Raw genomic sequence first — 23,434 nt, forward strand, 5'->3', positions numbered from 1 at the left:
ACGAGCGAGGCACAGAGGGGAAGGGACTCGAAGCTCTTGGATGTTGTGGTCGCAAAAGTGTACAGAATAATCTTTGGTTTACCGACACAAGTCTCTCCAGCACAAATCAGGCTCGAGTTTGGTGTTCAAAAACAGACCATTGCAAGAAAAGGTGCAATAGTTATCTTCTGGGACAAAGCAAGGAAATCTAAACCTGGTACCCTAAATTCCAACTTGTGGGCTGAGTTACAACAGAAAGAAGCGTCACCAGCGGCAAAATATCTAATAACTAGAGTGTCCACTCTGGGTCTTATCGAACTTTGGGCAACTCCTATAAGTCATAGCCTCCTTAAAAAATCAACAAAGAAAATAGTAAAGAACCAATCTTGGATTGAAGATAAGGCAGCCCTAACTAGGAGGTCGCATGGCTGGATGATCCTGAGCTCCTATTCCTCCCTGGCTGCACAAAAGTATCTAGCTTCGGGTTTTGCCAAACATATAAAAAATCAATTTTTAAAATACAGATTAGGCTTATTGCCATGCACAAAAAACTTTCCATATTGGCTGAAAAAACAATCTGATCCCAATTGTCGTTTATGTGGTACATCGCAAGAAGATATGCTGCATCTCCTATGTACATGCAAGGAACTAACAAAGGAAAGGAGACAGCTTTTAAAACCACTTTTTAACCAGAGAGGTATTCGCACAGGGAGACAGGCTGTGCTGGCATGTTTTGCACGCGAGGACATGCAGCTAAACTGCCGCTTTGTAAAATTCTTAAGACAAGTGGAGAAGAAAATGCCTAGTCAGAACAGTAATAAAGCTGACAATGAAAAGTTGGATGCTGCTAAATAACTGCTTATTCTTTTAATGTACTGTAAGCACCATTTGGTTACAATGTTTTTTTAATTGGTTTTAATATTTTTTAGAACTGATGATACGTAATGAGATATTTTGTAGCAATGGTTTTAAGTAACTCTGCTAAATAAAATAAACTTGAAAACGTGATTACATGCATTTCCAAATAAGCTTTGTTTCTCTCTTTATTTACGTTTTCGCATTTCCATGTCTGAAAACATTTCTGCATGCTTTTATGATGCAGTAAGAACCCTCACGTTTATCTCTACCACTCTGCAAACGCACCACCTGACGTGCTCTTGGTTGGGGATGAAGTCCCCATGCCACCTGAGGGTCCCTGGGGGCCAACTAGCCCTCCTGTTACCTCTAGTAAACCCCACACAGCTGGATTGCTGAGAGTGTTCAGAAGCCACGCCCCCTTTTTGCACCACTCTGCAAAGATGCCTGCTGGCGCACTGCTGCTTGGGGGATGAAGTCCACTTTAGTACTGAAGTCCTCAGGACCCAAGGGGACCTCATCGCCCCACCAGCACTGCCTCAAGAGGCGCGTTTGCAGAGTGGTGTAAAAAGGGGCATGGCCTGCACCACCTCTCAGCAATCCCACTGAAGGTACCTGGTGGGCTAGTTGGCCCCTAAGGACCCTCAATAGCATCGGGACGTTTTTTCAGGAGAGGACGGTATCTCCTAAGGTTTGGAACGTATCAGGGTTCCATCTTTCGTCTCTTTAGAAGGCTCATCGAGCGTATACTCTTTATTTTTTAAGGCTACTGCCGAGAAATCTCCTTATCATGTGATTGATGGGCTCCCGTGAACACTTTTAATTATACAAATGATATGTTATCGTAACCACTTTGTCATAAATAGGTGGTATTATATTTTAAAAACTTGCGGTTATCCTCAGGAAATTTATATTAGGATACCTTGCTGCTTGGTGGAATTTATATTTGATCAAGAATCAGTTTGTTATTTGCCTTGACAAAGTCTAAGGGAGGACGAAACACGTGTTGGCAGTTTGTGCTTTTGTGGATCTATCATCACAAGAAAATAAAAAAATCGGATCTTTGAAGAAATACAGTGCGATGGACTCTGCTTTTTCTACAGATTTGGAAACCTGAACTGCTTGACTTCCTGTCCAATAATCATTGTATTGATTGTGAATATTATAGATTGGACAATAGGCTAATATATTGGCCTGAAACTTGAATGTTCTTATGGACATAAGGGTGTGCGGATCACTTCTTTCTAAACTTTTACAATTTTGTCCACACAACTATGTATGTATTTTTTGGTAGTAGATGCCAGAAAGATCAAAACAGCACCCCGACAAGATTATAAATCTATATCGTTAAGTGTTTCACACTATAAATTCTTGTTCAAACTGATCATTTGAGGTGCTATCCCATTTCTCTGTCAAGAGAACACAACTACCTGTTTTTTTGTTAGCAATGGGGATTTCATCCCCTAACCCAGAGCATGCCAGGAGGTGCTTTTGCAGAGTAGTGCAGGGAGGGGACAGGGCCTCCGGCGAGATGCCGGCTTCTCTTTTCTCCCTTTTTTTAGGAAGAGGGGCTGTGTGGCCCCCATTCCCCTAATACGTTTTGGGCCCTGGGGACCCCATCCCCCAGGGCCTGACCCATTCATTCTGAAAAAAATAAAAAGGGAAGGGGGACGCGCGGCCGCCCCCTGAGGGCGATTTCGTCCACGGGAACCCCATCCCCGGGGCATGGCTACATCTATTAAAAAAAAACTATATTTGAAGACTGGGCACCCCCCCCGAGGACATTTTCAGTCCAGGCACCCCATCCCCTGGGGCTTTGCCACTTTTAAAAAATATATTTTTATTTTATGGGAGGCGGGCCGCGTGGCCCCCCTGCTGGGCCATTTTTGGCCCCAGGGACCCTATCTCACGGGGATATGGCCTCACTGTAGGGGAGTCCCAATGTCCCCGTGGTCCCTGCCAGCTCCCGACCTCCTGCGGGAGCTGGCCTTGCTTTTGGGCTAAGGGAGCTGCAAACATGCAGTTCCCCTTTCCCACAATCAATACTGCTTTGCTTCATGGAAGCGAGAGTAGTTTTCCTGCCCTCGCTTCCATGTAGCTAAGCAGAGTTTGCTATGACAGGGCGGGACTCCGGCCCTGTCATAGCAAACTGCAATGTCCCCGGGGGTGGGCACCCGGGGACATTGCTGGAGCCTGATCTGGGGGGTGGTGGTCCCCTGGGCCAAGGAGTGCTCCTGATGGGGGGACGCGCACCCCCACCACGTTAAAGGAGGAGTTGGTCCCCAGATCCTGCAACGGACCCCCACCCTAATTTATGTATGAACCGGGGAGGTTGTTGTCCCCGGGGCAGTGGGGTGCACTAGTCCCACGCTTGTTATTAAATATTGAAGCCCCAGGGAGGTGGGGGTCCTCAGGTCTTGAGGGGACCAAGCAATGCCCTGGGGAGGTGGCGCTCCCTGGGGCAGTGTGGGTGGGCAGGACCTCCCTCACGCATTTTTTATAAAAAGCCCCCAGGAGCTGCCGGTCCCCGGGGCTGCGGGGGGGGGCGCATGCACCCGCATATTATTAACAAAGTACCTGAGAAGTGGCAGGCCCCCGTATAACAATTATACATTGCCCCCGGGACCTGGCCCACCGTGGGGCTTAAGAGAAACGAAGCCCGGGAGAAATCTTTTTCAGCAGGACTCACACACCCTACGCAAAGCCCGCCAAATTAAACAAAAATGCTTTTTTGGGCCCTGGGGGTCCTTCTGGGACGCCCTGAGCAGGCCTAGGGGCTCAAGGTGTTTCTACCCTGTCCCCTTTTCTTTTTTCTTACCTTTTTTCTTGTGACTGAAGTGTTGGCAGTCAATCAGAATCAAGCTCGTGATTGGGAGGGTTCACGGATCCACCGCGGTCACCAGATACTAATATCTTTTTATATATGAATATCTCAGCAACTACTTAACAAATTAACACCATTTAAAAAAAGGTCGCTTTCTGAACCAAGAGCGACCTTTTTGCCAAATTTGGTGTAATTCCGTTCAGCAGTTCGAGCTGTAGCCTTGTCTAAAGGTTCCTATGGAAATTAGCATGGAGAAAACGCATTTTGGGACCTTCCTTTATTCTTGGCCCCCGCTTGACAAATCACCCCAAAACTTTCAAGACAGGAGCGGGCCATTAGTTTTGAAAATTTTGAGAAAGATTCATCAAACGGCGCCAAACATAGTGGCAAAAGAAAAAACGCTTTTTTAATAGAAACAAGGTCGTAACTATTTCAATTTTTAATGTTGAAACCCTACTTTGTATTAATAATGTAAATTAAATATTTGCATTATTATATATTTGTTGTAATCTATTTTATATTTATTCTTTATATATATATATATATATTCACAGAAAAAACATAGGTTTCAGGGGTGTTATAGTTAGCTGCCCATTTCACTCGTACAAAACCATAGAAATTCCTCCGTTATAGTTAGTTCTGCTAACTATAACTCACGCGCCCGCAATGCACTGCTGATGATGTCACATATTGCATCATTCATGACATGGTCAGTGACATCACTGATGACATCACTGATGACATCTCAAATGACATCACTGATGACATCACTGATGACATCATCCACTGAATGTGGTTTAGTTTGAAATTTAAATATGTATTATATATATACCAATCTGTATTGAAGATTGAGTGGATATATAACTGTCTGGATGGAGGATTAAGTAGCTGTCTGACTGTCTTTAAGTGAGTAATTAAAAGTGTCTCACTTAATACATGGATTAGTAACTAAACTATGTGAATGTGTGCAGCACTGTCTCTGTTGTTGTATAACATGCTGCCTCAGTTGGTCACTAACTACATGAGTGTGTATATTAGTTATTGATTAGTTGGGTGAGTATTTGTATGGGACACTGAGTTTGTGTGTGGTTGGATGGGGTGTGTGTAACTCTATGCATAGATGTGTGAATGGTTGATTGACTAGGTGTATGGGTTTAAGAGTGCATGTGGAAACAGTTGTTTGGGTGACTGAGTGTATTTATTTGTGTGTTGGTGAGCGAATATATGTTTTAGTTGTACATCTTCAACAAAGTAAAAAAAAAAAGGCATTGTATGTGAGAGTTGGTGTATATAAATAAGTTTGTGTAAGAGTCAGTGATTGTGAGAGTAAATATATGAAAGAGTGTATAATTGTAATGGTGCTTTTTTAACATATTAACGATGAGTTACTATGTGTTTGAATAAATGAGGTGTCGTTGGATAATTGTGTAAGTGAGTAAATTTAAGTGCGATACATTTTTTTCATGAGTGAGTAGGATGACTGCATAACCGACTAAGATGACTGCTGATGTGTCAATGTCTATATATGTGTATAAATGCATTTGATAGTGTTCTATTAATTAATGACTGCATGTATAGATGATTCTGTTGTTGAATGGGTAGTTGTGTGTGTAGACTTAGGAATCGGTGAGTGGGTATGTAGTAACTGGTATTGGTGTGTCAATGGTTTCAAATATGGTACTCTGTATTTTACAGTGAGTGATGAAAGGTTATACTAGTGTATGATGTGGTGTATCGGATTGTCAAGTGGATGATGTCATCAGTGATGTCATTTGAGATGTCATCAGTGATGTCATCAGTGATGTCACTGACCATGTCATGAATGATGCAATATGTGACATCATCAGCAGTGCATTGCGGGCGCGTGAGTTATAGTTAGCAGAACTAACTATAACGGAGGAATTTCTATGGTTTTGTACGAGTGAAATGGGCAGCTAACTATAACACCCCTGAAACCTATGTTTTTCTGTGAATTTCTAAGGTTTTTTAAATGCTAATTTCTAACTATAACGTCTCTGAAACCTATGTTTTTTTTCAGTGAATTTCAAAGGTTTTGTAAATGCTATCTTTTAAGTGTGATAGTAGTTATATCTATTTTTTGTACTGATTTTCTACAGTTTTTTAACTGTTTATTTATAAATATTTTATTCATTAAATAACATTATGTATTTTTCTGAAAATTGCAAAAAAACATTTTTTAATTAAAACTGAAATATTGATTAATTTTCTTGTTTTCATTTTTTATTTTAATATATTTATATCATTTTCTTTAAAAAAAAAATCCAATTTTTTTCGCAGTCGCGCACTCAAAGTGTACACATCATGGTGGGTGCGCGCATTCTAGCCGCCATTTTAGAAAAGTCATGAAGGATCCGTGTATGGTGTGCGACGGCTGCATGTTTTTCAGTTACATCATATACATTTAATATCACGTGATATGCGCGACTGGTATGCGACCAGCCTGCGACTCCTGCTCCCGCGCATTCGCGACACATGCGCATTACGGTACGAGATGTTTGCACGCTTGCGGGTCCCGCGTGACATCATATACGTGCTGGGGCGCGCTGGGTGCGCGACTCCCGCAAAAAAAAATTATGTTCCAAAATGATATGTATGTGTCTTTAATATACATATTAAGGCAAGAGATTATGTAAGATATTCATCAAAATAATATATTTGTACTTATAAGAAACTTATATTATTTTTAAATATATTTTCGCGAAGTCGGGTGCGTGCTTCGTGAGTGCAGAAAACCAGGTCAGCAGAGCTGCTGTAGTGCCAGAGAACCAGGTCAGCAGAGCTGCTCTAGAGCCTAAGAACTAGGTCAGCAGAGCTGCTCTAGAGTCAGAGAACCAGGTCAGCAGAGCTGCTGTAGAGCCAGAGAAACCAGGTCAGCAGAGCTGCTTTAGAGGGAGAGAACCAGGTCAGCAGAGCTGCTTTAGAGCCAGAGAACCAGGCCAGCAGAGCTGCTTTAGAGCCAGAGAACCAGGTTAGCAGAGCTGCTTTAGAGCCAGAGAACCAGGTCAGCAGAGCTACTCTAGAGCCAGAGAACCAAATCAGCAGAGCTGCTTTAGAGCCATAGAACCAGGTCAGCAGAGCTGCTTTAGAGCCAGAGAACCAGGTCAGTAGAGCTGGTCTAGAGCCTAGGAACCAGGTCAACAGAGCTGCTCTAGAGCCAGAGAACCAGGTCAGCAGAGCTGCTGCAGAGCCAGAGAAACCAGGTCAGTAGAGCTGCTTTAGAGGGAGAGAACCAGGTCAGCAGAGCTTCTATAGAGCCAGTGAACCATGTCAGCAGAAGTGCTTCAGAGCCATAGAACTGGGTCAACGGAGCTGCTTTAGAGCCAGAGAACCAGGTCTGCAGAGCTGTTGTAGAGCCAGAGAACTAGATCAGCAGAGCTGCTCTGTAGCATAAGAACTAGGTCAGCAGAGCTGCTCTAGAGCCAGAGAACCAGGTCAGCAGACCTGCTGTAGAGCCAGAGAAACCAGGTCAGCAGAGCTGCTTTAGAGAGAGAGAACCAGGTCAGCAGAGCTGCTTTAGAGCCAGAGAACCAGGTCAGCAGAGCTGCTCTAGCTGACACTGACTGACTGACACTGACTGACTGACACTAATTGACTGACACTGACTGACTGACACTGATTGACTGACACTGACTGACACTGATTGACTGACACTGACAGACTGACTGACACTGACTGACTGACATTGACTGACATTGACTGACACTGACTGACTACTCTCTACTACTCTACTACTGACGCTCTACTACTCTACTACTCTCTCTCTACTACTCACTCTCTACTACTCACTCTCTACTACTCTCTACTACTCACTCTCTACTACTCCACTACTCTCTACTACTCACTCTCTACTACTCACTCTCAACTACTCACTCTCTACTACTCACTCTCTACTACTCACTCGGTACTACTCTCTACTACTCACTCTCTACTACTCACTCTCTACTACTCACGCTCTACTACTCTCTACTACTCACTCTCTACTACTCTCTACTTTTCACTCTCTACTACTCACTCTCTACTACTCACACTCTACTACTCTCTACTACTCACTCTCCACTACTCTCTACTATTCACTCTCTACTACTCACTCTCTACTACTCACTCTACTACTTTCTACTACTCTCTACCACTCACTCTCTACTACTCTCTACTACTCACTCGCTACTACTCTCTACTACTCACTCTCTACTACACTCTCTACTACTCTCTCTCTACTACTCACTCTCTACAATTCACTCTCTCCTACTCACTCTCTACTACTCACTACTACTCACTCTACTACTCTCTGCTGCTCTCTAGCACTCACTCTCTACTACTCTACTACTCTCTCTCTACTACTCACTCTCTACTACTCTCTCTCTACTACTCTCTACTGCTCACTCTCTACTACTCACTCTACTACTCTCTACTACTCACTCTCTACTACTCTCTCTCTACTACTCATTCTCTACTATTCACTCTCTACTACTCGCTCTCTACTACTCACTCTCCACTACTCACTCTTTACTACTCTCTCTCTACTACTCACTCTACTACTCACTCTCTACTACTCTACTACTCTCTCTACCTCTCACTCTCTACTACTCTCTTTACTACTCACTCTCTACTACACACTCTCTACTATTTGCTCTCTGCTACTCGCTCTCTACTACTCTCTAGTACTCACTCTAATACTCACTCTCTACTACTCTCTACTACTCACTCTCTACTACTCCACTACTCTCTACTACTCACTCTCTACTACTCACGCTCTACTACTCTACTACTCTCTACTACTCTCTCTCTACTACTCACTCTCTACTACTCACTCTCTACTACTCTCTCTACCACTCCCTACTACTCACTCTCTACTACTCTCTACTACTCACTCTCTACTACTCTCTCTCTACTACTCTCTACTACTCACTTTGCTACTCACTATCTACTACTCTCTACTACTCACTCTCTACTACTCACTCTCTACTACTCTCTACTACTTTCTACTACTCACTCTACTACTTACTCTCTACTACTCTCAACTACTCACTCTCTACTACTCACTCTCTACTACTCACTCTTTACTACTCTACGACTCTCTACTACTCTCTCTCCTACTCACTCTCTACTACTCACTCTCTACTACTTTCTACTACTCACTCTACTACTCACTCTCTACTACTCTCAACTACTCACTCTCTACTACTCACTCTGTACTACTCACTCTACTACTCTCTACTACTCACTCTCTGATACCTTCTCTACTACTCTCTACTACTCACTCTCTACTCTCTATGACTCGCTCTCGACCTCTCGACCTCTCTACCTCTCTCTCTACTACTCTCTACCTCTCTACCTCTACCTCTCTACCTCTACACCTCTACCTATACACCTCTACCTCTCTGTACATGCACATATATATATATGCATATACATTTATATATATGTATGTGTATATATATATATACATATATAAACATATAAATATAATCTGCATATCTATATAAATATAAATCCATGCAAACATATACATATACATATACATATATGCATGGTATGTATATGCAAGTTTGAAAAACTCTAATACAAGCAAAGCTAAAAAGCCACCTAATTACAAACAGAATTGCTTTAACTTAAACGAGGGCGAGACCTATTGCATTTTCAATGCTTGTTTACTTTGATTCCATCAAGAAGGCATTCAGATGTGTCACACATTTTCCATAAATTCTGAATGGTAGCACTCTAGTTGCTCATTAGATCACTGTAGTAAAGCTACTGCTCACCAGGGAAGTCTGCTGCTGGTATTGAAAGTGCATGTTTCAGTCTGCATGGCAGAATTTTTTAATGAAATAGAAGAGGATTTGAGAAGTCACTCAAAATGTGCCCTAATTTCTCTTTTTTCCTCACTAATTATAATTTCTATGGCAAAATGAACCTCCTCATTGTGTTCCTTTTAAATTAAACTACTCACTCTCTACTACTCACTCGCTACTACTTTCTACTACTCACTCTCTACAACTCACTTTCTACTACTCTCTAGTACTCTACTACTCTCTACTACTACTCTCTACTACTCACTCTCTACTCTACTACTCTCTACCACTCACTCTCTACTACTCTACTACTCACTCTCTACTACTCTCTACTACTCTCTCTCTACTACTCCCTCTCTACTACTCACTCTACTACTCTCTACTACTCACTCTCTACTACTCACTCTCAACTACTCACTCTACTACTCTCTCAACTACTCATTCTACTACTTTCTCTACTACTCACTCTCTACTACTCTCCACTACTCACTCTACTGCTCTCTACCACTCACTCTCTACTACTCTCTCTCTCTCTACTACCTACTCTCTACTACTCACTCTACTACTCTCTACTACTCTCTACTAGCCTCTCTGCTACTTACTCTCTACTACTCTCTACTACTCACTCTCTACTACTCACTCTCTACTACTCTACGACTCTCTACTACTCTCTCTACTACTCACTCTCTACTACTCACTCTCTACTACTCTCTACCACTCTCTCTCTACTACACACTCTCTACTACTTGCTCTGTACTACTCCCTCTACTACTCACTCTACTACTCACTCTACTACTCACTCTCTACTACTCTCTACTACTCACTCTCTACTACTCCACTACTCTCTACTAATCACTCTCTACTACTCACTCTGTACTACTCTCTACTACTCCCTCTCTACTACTCACTCTACTACTCTCTACTACTCACTCTCTACTACTCACTCTCAACTACTCACTCTACTACTCTCTCAACTACTCATTCTACTACTTTCTCTACTACTCACTCTCTACTACTCTCCACTACTCACTCTACTACTCTCTACCACTCACTCTCTACTACTCTCTCTCTCTACTACCTACTCTCTACTACTCACTCTACTACTCTCTACTACTCTCTACTAGTCTCTCTGCTACTTACTCTCTACAACTCTCTACTACTCACTCTCTACTACTCACTCTCTACTACTCTACGACTCTCTACTACTCTCTCTACTACTCACTCTCTACTACTCACTCTCTACTACTCTCTACCACTCTCTCTCTACTACACACTCTCTACTACTTGCTCTCTACTACTCACTCTACTACTCTACTACTCTCTACTACTATCTCTCTACTACTCACTCTCTACTACTCACTCTCTACTACTCTCTCTACCACTCCCTACTACTCACTCTCTACTACTCTCTACTACTCACTCTCTCTCTACTACTCTCTACTACTCACTTTGCTACTCACTATCTACTACTCTCTACTACTCACTCTCTACTACTCTCTACTACTTTCTACTACTCACTCTACTACTCACTCTCTACTACTCTCAACTACTCACTCTCTACTACTTACTCTCTACTACTCACTCTCTACTACTCTACGACTCTCGACTACTCTCTCTACTACTCACTCTCTACTACTCACTCTCTACTACTTTCTACTACTCACTCTACTACTCTCAACTACTCACTCTCTACTACTCACTCTCTACTACTCACTCTACTACTCTCTACTACTCACTCTCTGATACCTTCTCTACTACTCTCTACTACTCACTCTCTACTCTCTATGACTCGCTCTCGACCTCTCTACCTCTCTCTCTACTACTCTCTACCTCTCTACCTCTACCTCTCTACCTCTATACCTCTACCTATACACCTCTACCTCTCTGTACATGCACATGCACATATATATATATATGCATATACATTTATATATATGTATGTGTATATATATATATACTTATATATAAATATAAAAATATAATCTGCATATCTATATAAATATAAATCCATGCAAACATATACATATACATATATGCATACATATGCATGGTATGTATATGCAAGTTTGAAAAACTCTAATACAAGCAAAGCTAAAAAGCCACCTAATTACAAACAGAATTGCTTTAACTTAAACGAGGGCGAGACCTATTGCATTTTCATTGCTTGTTTACTTTGATTCCATCAAGAAGGCATTCAGATGTGTCACACATTTTCCATAAATTCTGAATGGTAGCACTCTAGTTGCTCATTAGATCACTGTAGTAAAGCTACTGCTCACCAGGGAAGTCTGCTGCTGGTATTGAAAGTGCATGTTTCAGTCTGCATGGCAGAATTTTTTAATGAAATAGAAGAGGATTTGAGAAGTCACTCAAAATGTGCCCTAATTTCTCTTTTTTCCTCACTAATTATAATTTCTATGGCAAAATGAACCTCCTCATTGTGTTCCTTTTAAATTAAACTACTCACTCTCTACTAATCACTCGCTACTACTTTCTACTACTCACTCTCTACTACTCACTTTCTACTACTCTCTAGTACTCTACTACTCTCTACTACTACTCTCTACTACTCACTCTCTACTCTACTACTCTCTACCACTCACTCTCTACTACTCTACTACTCACTCTCTACTACTCTCTACAACTCTCTCTCTACTACTCCCTCTCTACTACTCACTCTACTACTCTCTACTACTCACTCTCTACTACTCACTCTCAACTACTCACTCTACTACTCTCTCAACTACTCATTCTACTACTTTCTCTACTACTCACTCTCTACTACTCTCCACTACTCACTCTACTACTCTCTACCACTCACTCTCTACTACTCTCTCTCTCTACTACCTACTCTCTACTACTCACTCTACTACTCTCTACTAGTCTCTCTGCTACTTACTCTCTACTACTCTCTACTACTCACTCTCTACTACTCACTCTCTACTACTCTACGACTCTCTACTACTCTCTCTACTACTCACTCTCTACTACTCACTCTCTACTACTCTCTACCACTCTCTCTCTACTACACACTCTCTACTACTTGCTCTCTACTACTCACTCTACTACTCACTCTACTACTCACTCTCTACTACTCTCTACTACTCACTCTCTACTACTCCACTACTCTCTACTAATCACTCTCTACTACTCACTCTGTACTACTCTCTACTACTCCCTCTCTACTACTCACTCTACTACTCTCTACTACTCACTCTCTACTACTCACTCTCAGCTACTCACTCTACTACTCTCTCAACTACTCATTCTACTACTACTCTCTACCACTCACTCTCTACTACTCTCTCTCTCTACTACCTACTCTCTACTACTCACTCTACTACTCTCTACTACTCTCTACTAGTCTCTCTGCTACTTACTCTCTACTACTCTACTACTCACTCTCTACTACTCACTCTCTACTACTCTACGACTCTCTACTACTCTCTCTACTACTCACTCTCTACTACTCACTCTCTACTACTCTCTACCACTCTCTCTCTACTACACACTCTCTACTACTTGCTCTCTACTACTCACTCTACTACTCACTCTACTACTCACTCTCTACTACTCTCTACTACTCACTCTCTACTACTCCACTACTCTCTACTAATCACTCTCTACTACTCACTCTGTACTACTCTCTACTACTCACTCTCTACTACTCTCTACTACTCACTCTCTACTACTCACTCTCTACTACTCTCTCTCTACTACTCTCTACTACTCTATACTACTCACTCTCTACTACTCTCTATTACTCACTCTCTACTACTCTCCCTACTACTCTCTACTACTCACTCTACTACTCATTCTCCACTACACATTCTCTACTACTCTCTCTCTGCTACTCAGTCTCCACTACTCACTCTCTACTACTCTCTACTACTCACTCTCTAATACTCACTCTCTACTACTCTCTACTACTCACTCTCTACTACTCTCTACTACTCCCTCGACTACTCACTCTCTACTACTCTCCACTACTCTCTACTACTCTCTCCTACTCACTCTCTGCTACTCTCTCTACTACTCTCTACTACTCTCGCTCTACTCTCTATTACTCATCCTCTACTCTCTACCTCTCTACCTTTCTCTACCTCTCTCTCTACTACTCTCTACCTCTCTACCTCTACCTCTCTACCTCTACATCTCTACCTCTACACCTCTACCTCTCTACCTCTCTCTACCTCTCTCTACACGCACACATATGCACATATATGTATGTGTGTATATATATACATACATATATAAACATATATATAATCTGCATATCTATATAAATACAAATATAAATGCATGCATACATATACATATATGCATGTTATGTACATGAAATTTTGAAAAACACTAATAAAAGCAAAGCTAAAAAGCCACCTAATTACAAACAGTATTGCTTTAACTTAAACGAGGGCGAGACCTATTGAATTTTCAATGCTTGTTCACTTTGGTTCCATCAAGAAGGCATTCAGATGTGACACATTTGCCATAAATTCTGAATGGTAGCACTCTAGTTGCTCATTAGATCACTGTAGTAAAGCTTTTTAATGAAATAGAAGAGGATTTGAGAAGTCAAAATGTGCCCTAAGTTTTCTTTCTGGAGCACCAATTATACATAATTTCTATGGCAAAATGAACCCCCTCATTTTGTTCCTTTGCAAATTAAATGTTTTAAATGTTACCACTTTATTCCAATCAAGATGGCTTCAGGTGTGCCATACCTTTGTCATAAGTAAGACTGTTAGCGCTCTAGCTGTTCTTTGGAACACTCTGGGAAGCTGCAGTAGAACACAAAGGAATCAACTGACAGTCTCTGCCCTTGTTGGATGTACATGTTTTACTGAGAATGTCAGGCTTCATTCTCACATGACTGAGAAAGATAATGTGAATTTACAGAAAATATGCTCTCAGTTTAGCTTATAGATCACCTTCCAAACCTCTGTGGGAAAAGCATGTGAAAATAGTTTTCTCTCAAAGATGATTCATGATATCCCAGCAGAAGGCTTTTTCACATGGTAAAATCACCTTAGAACATACCACAATTCCTAAAATGAGTATGGTACCATCAACAAATGATTATAATGTCTTAAAACCTTCTATTAACTGCAATGCTTTTTAATGAGGGCGCTCTCGCTGGTGCCATTTGAATAAACAGACAACCACCAACTTGAATAGTTTGCGACCTCATTGATCGGCGAGAAAATCCAGCGGCTGCGGTTCAAGCAGTATAGCATTTTCAATCCTTGACACGTTTCCCACCAAGGCCACTGCTGAACTCCGAAACAGGTGCATCCTTTAGTCGCGAGGGTAGGACTCGCGTATTACACAATAACTTAGTCCACAGGTAAGGAGCACCCACGGGGTAATTCGCTTATTTAATAACGCAATACACAGCAAATGCATTTCGGCATCTGAGCCTTCTTCAGTGCTTTCATTGTGTTAAAAATGGGACACAGTCTCTGATTTGCTTAAATTTCGTCACCTTCGTTGTTATTGGTGAATCTGTGGCCAATGGAGGAGCTGCAATCCGGGTAAGTTCTTTCTTGCTTTCTTCGGCCAGCATGGATGCCGCGTGTATCGCCATGATGGTATTGCCAATACGGTGTTTTTTGTGACTCATTATCTGTTTATTCAAATGGCACCAGCGAGAGCGCCCTGGTATCATCATCGGCTGTAACGAGGGGCTGAACGACACAGAATCGGGAAAGTGGAAGCCCATTTGGGAAGCAATGGAAAGTGCCTGCTACCATAGAAGTGGGGTCTAACATGGATGCATGAACAGACAATGAGTCCCAAAAAACACCGTATTGGCAATACCATCATGGCGATACACGCGGCATCCATGCTGGCCGAAGAAAGCAAGAAAGAACTTACCCGGATTGCAGCTCCTCCATTGGCCACAGATTCACCAATAACAACGAAGGTGACGAAATTTAAGCAAATCAGAGACTGTTTCCCATTTTTAACACAATGAAAGCACTGAAGAAGGCTCAGATGCCAAAATGCATTTGCTGTGTATTGCGTTATTAAATATATCCCCCAGCTATGCATGTCTTCATGTAGGCTGGTGGGAGGAGCAGGTCCTCAAAACTACACATGCTAACACTTTTAAAAATCATGTCTTACATTGGTTAAGATATATCGATGACGTTTTTATTGTGTGGCAAGGCAGTGAATCAAGTGCATCTGATTTTATCAAACAGATCAACAATAATACTGTAAATCTTAGATTCACTTCCAACATCAGTAAGAGCAGCATAGATTTTTTAGATGTCAAGGTCTACCACAATGAAGAGAAATTATGCACCACCCTATACAGAAAGGAAACTGCTGGAAATTTAACGCTACATGCTAGCAGTGCCCATCCGAAACACATGATTGACAACATCCCTTATGGTGAATTTCTGCGTCTCAAAAGAATATGTAATAACAATACAGATCTTAATAGATGTACTGAAGAAGCATATCAAAGATTCAGAGAAAGGGGCTATAGTGAGAGGACCCTTAAAATAGCAATAAACAAAACCAAGGAACGATCCAGGGAGTCTTTACTCACTAACATAGAAGAAAAGCTTATCAATGACAACTCAGCCCCAAGATTGATTACTTCATTCAGTAAACAAGAAAGAAAAGTACGAGCCATTGTTAAACGTCACTGGCCAATCGTTCTAACAGATGGCGTATTATCCACAAGATTACCTTTGCAACCCACTGTCACCTATAGAAAGGGCATTTCAATGCGTGCACAAATGGGGAAAGTTTGCCCAGAATTGGCTGTTGCCAAAACCTGGCTACAGCCAAAAAATGGGTTTACAAAATGTAGTACATGCAGGGCCTGCAAATTTGGTAAGAATACTACACACTATTTTTCCCCTTTCAGCCCTAAAGAGGTGGCGATTAGGGGGAACTTCTCATGTAGAACAGAATTTGCAGTGTACGTCCTGACATGCACCTGCGGGCTTAGGTATGTGGGTAGTACCAAGCTGCAGGTGCATGTCAGGATATTACAACATCTACGTGCCATAGTCAATAACGACCCCACATATCCGGTAGCACGGCATTTTAAACAAACTCACAACAACGATCTCAATTGTCTGAGTTATTTTGTAGCTGCAGCTATCCCAAAACCACGACGTGGGGGAGATCGAGAAAAGGCCCTAAGACAGTTGGAATCAAGAATGATTTTAGAACTTGATACCAAATTTCCACATGGTTTGAATAACACAGAGGATCTGCACAACTTTTTATAAATTGATGATTCTTTTATGACAAACTGATCTCCTTTGAGATTTTTTCTGAGACCTTTTCGAATACATAAACCTAGTTGATATTTATACGTTGACTATTAGGCTTCCTTCTTAGCGGCGTTTTGCATGATGGGGATACAGCAGGTATTGGAAATTTATTTTTTCAGTCTCAGGTGCACCCTTTTCATGCTAAGCCTTGTTTTTAGAACGCTTTTTACACATTTTTAGTGACTGGTTATGGTTTAAACATTTTTTAAAGTATTTGCACAGCCAGTATTTTGCACTTTAGTATGCACTTGACACTTTGCTTGTATTTTTAACTATCTCCCAATGTTCCTTATTTTTAGTATTTTTTTATTGCAGTGTTTTCCCTGTATATAGGAGAGTTGGAGTAGGCTCTGGAATAGATATTCATTTTTCTCGAATGATGTTAAAATATGCAAATGTATGACGCCTTTTTGCACATGGTAATATGACTCAATTGTGATATTTTAATATATTTATATATTTATTTATTTATGTATTGATATCATATTTATATTCTTCAGCATTTTTAGATACACATGAAAATTTCGAGTGAAACATTGTATTTATACGGTTATCAACATATCTGGGACCTATCACCTCTCTATGGACTATGATATCTCTTTGGAGGATCACGAAGTATTTAGAAAACAGGACACAAGCACCATGGAATAATAAAAAATAAAAAATAAATGAGTGGAAGAGAAAATTAAAGGAGATAACAATGACAATTTTGAAATGGGAGAGAGAGAGAGGAGAAATAAAAATTGGGAGAAAAAGAAAAAAGATAAAAGAAACAAACAGATAAACGGATGTGGACATATATATGCACTTGCATAGATAGTATTTTTTCTATGTTTATTGAGGGTGTCTTATCACGTGGTGTAAACAATGCATATAAAAAAATGGCGTTTCTTACTTGCTGGCTATGTGAACAAGGGCAAGTGGTGCCCGAAACGCGTCATCAGGAAACAACAATAAACATCGACTTTGCCTGAAACTTTGGTGGTTCGTGTATCCTTTGTGTCGGAGGAAGCGTTGACTACGCGGTCAGCTGACAAAGGATTATCGGTGATTCTTATATATATATATATATATATATATATATATATATATATATATATATATATATATATATATATATATATATTGGTTTTTTTTATTTATGAGAGGGAATAATAAATCTGAGCCTTCCAAAGTCCAACACTATCCATACAGTTACTGAGGTTGGAATGGGAATTGTAATTATGACGCCTCCAAAGTCCAGCACTTTCCCTAACGTTGCTGTGATTGGCGTGGGAAAAGTAAATCTGAGACCACCAAAGCCCAATGCTTTCCATACTATTTCTTACATTGGAGTGGGAATAGTAAATATGACTCCTTCAAGGTTTAACACTTCCCCACTATTGCTTTGTTTGAAGTGGAATTAGTAAATGTGACTCTTCCAACTCTAGCTATTTTTATTTGAATATTGTTTATTTTGCTTTATTTATTTTGTTACCATATGTTTTTTGTAATCTAATTTAAAAAGTTGTTTTAGTTTTAATTTTTTATTGAATGTTTATTACTAAAATTACTTTTATTAAATGATTTTTTTATTTTATTAAATAGATGGTATGCATTAAGATTTTATCTTGTTTAATATTTAGTGTTTTTGAATTCATTATTTTATTTATTGGCACTTTATTATAGTTAAAGGTAATGCAGCAAGATCGTGGCTACTTGTGCCATGCTGCACAACATTGTGAAAAAAAAGGCATACCAGTGGAACTCACAGAAATAGAATCAGATGAGGATGAGGTACCAGGTCCACGTCTCAGACCAGCAGGCGTTGTAGGGGCAGCAGATTGCAGACAGAGACGTGAAGAAATAACACACAGCTATTTCTAGGTGAGTAATGATGACACAAAGCAAATCAAGACTGTAGAATAACTGTGTTTTAATATACCTTAATGTCAGGTAAATTGCAAACACACAGCCTATAAATTACAAGTAATGTGTGGCTCTTGCTGTTTCACATGTCATGTACACAGGACATGATTAATGGAATGACAAATGTACGAATGCCTTGGGTTACTTCACCCAATAGCATTCAGCTGTGGTAAAACTGTCTATTTCTTCCGTCCACAAACTGCAGTTGCACGCTCAGTGTTCTGACTCCCCTCCCTTGATTAGGCATCTGATGCTGTTCCGTGCCTCACACTATGCCATCTGGGTTCTGTCATTGGTGGGGTAATGCTGCTGCGGCTGGAGACCTCCTCACTGTCCCCTGCCCCCAGAAGACCTGTGCCAGCTATGTTTTTGTCTGTAGCTGGTCAACTGCATTGATCACCTGCAACAAACCTTTGGCAACATCCTGGCTGCAGTGTGCTATTTCAATCTGCATCGATACTGTGCATCTTGATAGTACAGATGTGGCATTGCACAAACTGTTGACTGCCTTACTGTAATGATCCAGAGTGAATAGATGTTGTTTTTCACTGCGACTGGATGCATGGTCCCTTTGCATTGTGGAACAGAGCTCTTTGATGGTGCCAGTCATTTCCTTATTGCTGTCCGCACATGCCTTATTGCCCTCTTCAAACGGTGTGATTTAGTTCTCTGATGACCTCCTTTATGTCTGTGAGATTGTGATTGACAGACACCAGCTGCCTGTTCATTGACCTCATGCTTTTTGCTTGAAGACGCTGAACCTTGACCATTGTGACCTTCAGGCCAGAAAATACGGAAGAATCTTCTCCTATGTCTGTGGTGTTTTGTGGCCTTGGTCTGCGTCTCCTGCAACTGCCATCCATACGCTGCATAGGAGACTACCCATTTTCCTGCCGTGCCTGCTCTTCTTGCTCTGGATGTGGCTCATCCTGTATGCCTTCCAATTCTCCCTCCAACTCCGGGAGTGGCAGCACAGTGTAACGGTGTTGTTCTTGCGCAGGTGTTTGCTCTGTTGTCTGCTCTGTCTCCTCTCCCCCTGCCTGGTCCTGAAGCTGTGGTGCCTCATCAGGTTCTGTGTTGTAACCCTGTGTCGCAGGTACACCTCTAAATACAAGAGCACTACTTATTGTGTCCTGTTTTCTATTGTTCACTATATAAACGTGGATGCAGTTGCGGTACCTAACTGCTGTGTTTCATTTTGGTTTTACTAGTGTGTGTCAACTGCAGATACATTGCTGTGTGTCATTGCTCAACAGTGTTGTGTGTGTGACTACATCTCCCATGATGCATTGCTGGGTGGCCAAGAAATTGTGGAATGGAGTAGCATTGTTACTTCGATATTGAGGCATTCCTGAGTGCGTTCTTTTGTGGGTAATGTGTCAGGGCTGATTTAGCATGCATCTTACCTTGTCTGGTATTGGGCGTGGCTAAGCTGTCAATATCTGCAACCCAGCTGATGCTTTCCGGCTGTTGGGTGGACTCCACCAAATCCTCAAGGGGTGTGGATGCAGGCTCAGTAGATGGACCTCCACCAGTTTTCTTAGCCTCCGCAAGCATGTTGGCAACCTTGTCCTTAGGCCCTAGGCGCATGTCATACCGGCGGTCAAGTTTTATAATTCACTTTGATCTTGATTAGTTAACTCACTTGTAGACTCAAATTTATTTGCGATACTTATTCAATGTCTAACTAATCTTCACAGATCAACACTCTTCCTTTGGTCGATGGACCATTAGTTGAGTAGTTGATGGTAATATGAACACATTAACTAACTAAACTTACAGATCTTAGGGAAATAACCACAGACTCTGGGTAACATTCAATAAAGTTTATATAAATCTCAGTCATAAATGAACGTTCATTACTACAAATTCACAGTGCAAACACCATCAATTTTTCATGGGAGAGAAGAATTCATTTAACAATATACATTCAATTCACAGACTCATTCAACAAATCGATGCATTAAGAGTGGATAGATAAAGAGACGGAAGGCATAATAAATCATACATTTGCAAAAGGCATGTAAATTTGAGACAGAATAATAATTACCCAAGGGTGATTACGGAAAACCAACTCTCTGGCCAAAAAGAGCTGTGGAGGTCTCCTGATTAAGACTCAGGGGACAAAGGCTATAGGACAGGCTCAGGACAGGGTAATACTTACTAAACTTCTCTACAGACCCGATGCACCGGGGCGCATGCCTCACTTACACTCTCTCCCTCCTCGATATTCTTCCGGAATCTTTAATTTAATCAAGTGTCTTTCAGAGGTGAATCTTCCCAGTCTGTTCCCTCCTTCCTCAGCAGCAGTAGTTCTTGCCTCTCTCTTGCACTCGTGCTTGCCTCGCCTCGCTTATATGCATAACATGACCCTTAAAATGTAACTCTAGTTATAGTCTTCATTTCTGAATGTCCCACTCTCAAAAGTTATAAATCTTGATGAAATACGAACTCTGATTGGGCAGGGACAGGGGAGTTGTCATCATCTCACGCTGACATGTTTAATTTCTTAATAAACTCTTTTGTCTAGCAAACCCATCCCCTTTAGCTCCTTTAATATTCTGTCTCACTTCCTTTCTCATGTATTTAATGTTACAAATCAAAACACATTACAATACAGTTCCATAGTCGAGAAGAGGTTTCACACGTTGGTTGTCGTTGGCTCTTGGCAGTCTGTCAGTGACACGGTCAGCGGGTCACATCGCTATAACACTGCGCATGTACATCTCGCATCCATTTAAGTCACCATCTTCTTCTCTTGTACGCCACATGTGGCCCAAACATACACTATCAATAAAGGAATCATAAACAGATGTTAATTTCCCAAATAAGTGATTTTCACTGTTCACCACCCACTTCTACTCTATCCCATGTTATTTTCTTCTTTATTAAGCAAAAGCATTAGCAGCGACAGCTCTCTTTAAATTCAGGCAAGTATATGCCAGACACGCAGTGCCTCAAGACCTAATGTTAGTAATTTCTGTGCATGCATGAGAGTTTTCCCTCTCAAAACGGGTTAGTCATGTTACTACCTACGTAGTTCTAATTCGCACATGCACAAAAGAGTTTTCCAGTTTAAAGCGAGTTTTAGTCGCCTTACATTCTGTTTTCAGTAATTAAGCATGCGTAAAGCTCTTATCCCCATATGTAAATGTTGTGCGTGCAAATACATTGTGAATTCTTTACTATTTCTAATAATTAATGAGGGATTGCTCCGAGCAAGTTTCAATTTCTTGAATCCTTGCTCCATCAAGGTCACCAATGGAGTGCTATGTAACACCATTGGCATTTACCTTAGCCTGTATGTCCAGCCAGATTTTACACTTCTCTGACTCTGGGATGTGCAGATTTCTTGCCAAAAAGCAGTTCATGGCTCTTCACCATCTCCTCAATGAGGACCTCAAGTTTTTTCTCACAAAATATTTGTTTCCTTTTCCTTCCAGCAGCCTCCTTTTCCGTCTCCGGTGTATCCATAGTGTTTTAGATGGTGTCTTTGCACTACAGATGAAGTTCAGAGTGGTGTGCTTCTGCTCCCAGCCTCTGACACAGCCTCAGGCAATCAGAAACAGCATGGGCAGACACACTCCCTGGTTGTGATGTCATCAATCTGCTCCTGAATAGCAAAATTGCAAATTTGCGACTTCTTAATAGCGATTTCGCTATTAAGAAATCGCTATTTTGGAAATCGGTAATTGCAATTGCGATTAATACCGAATAGTTAAATATTTGCGATTTTTTTATTACATCGCGTTTTGCTCTTCTCAAATAGCGATTCGGTAAAAATCACTATGTTGGAATCGCAATTCTCTTTTTTTATACATATGGCCCTATATTGTTTCTATTTTACATGTATATGTTTTTTAACTGTAATTGTTTTTACTTGGTAATATATTTTGTTAAATTAATATAATGTAAAACATTTTTAAATTTGATATGCTTAACTATTTAATTACATTGTTTCGGCCCACTATATTTTTGTAGTCGATATTTTTGTACTTTACAAAGAAAGTATCTAAAGTTAGTATTTGTGTCCTCATTATTTTTATGATGATACTCAGTACTGCACAATTTTTTGGCAGCTATGTTATGTCTTAGAATCTCCCAGTGTACATGCGTGTTTATGAACCTATTTGCTTGTGTGACAGCTAGCTGTGCCTCAGGTTGTGTGTGGATGTGAGTATCTCTTTAAATACATGTCTTATTTTGTTTGAATCTAAATAGCTTTGTATTTGTTTAAAGTCTCTGAAGAATTTTTAATTCTAACATATTGTATGGTGCATGAGTGTTGGAAGATGTACATGTATTTCAGTAAGACTCATTGGGTCCGATTCACAAAGGTAAACTTAGACCAAAAGTCTAATGGCCTGATTACAGTCTTTTTGGAATAGACCCGCAGCCGCTTTTTTGGAGGTCTTCCCACCCACTGTCTTGGCTGTCCAACCACCCAATTATGATCTTGGTTGGAACTTGGCTACAAGACCGCTGCATTCCCGCCACCACAGCCAAGACGCCTGCTCTTGTGTTGATGGTGGGAGACCCAGAGGCAGGTCTTGGAAGCAGTCCCGCCAAGTATTCTGCCATCTAGATCATGATCCCGTCAAGCTTTTCTTGACGGGGACACTACCATGCATGATTCGGTGTAAAGGTAGGAAAGGGGGCACAAACTCACCTTTTTTGGGGTTCCACTTTAGAATCCATGTTGGATGCCATTGTCCAGGCCCTTCTTGGGCTGCTGCTCCCAGACCATGACCCTCAACAAC

The sequence above is a fragment of the Triturus cristatus genome, chromosome 9 (genome assembly GCF_964204655.1).
Source record: "Triturus cristatus chromosome 9, aTriCri1.1, whole genome shotgun sequence".
Taxonomy (NCBI): domain Eukaryota; kingdom Metazoa; phylum Chordata; class Amphibia; order Caudata; family Salamandridae; genus Triturus; species Triturus cristatus.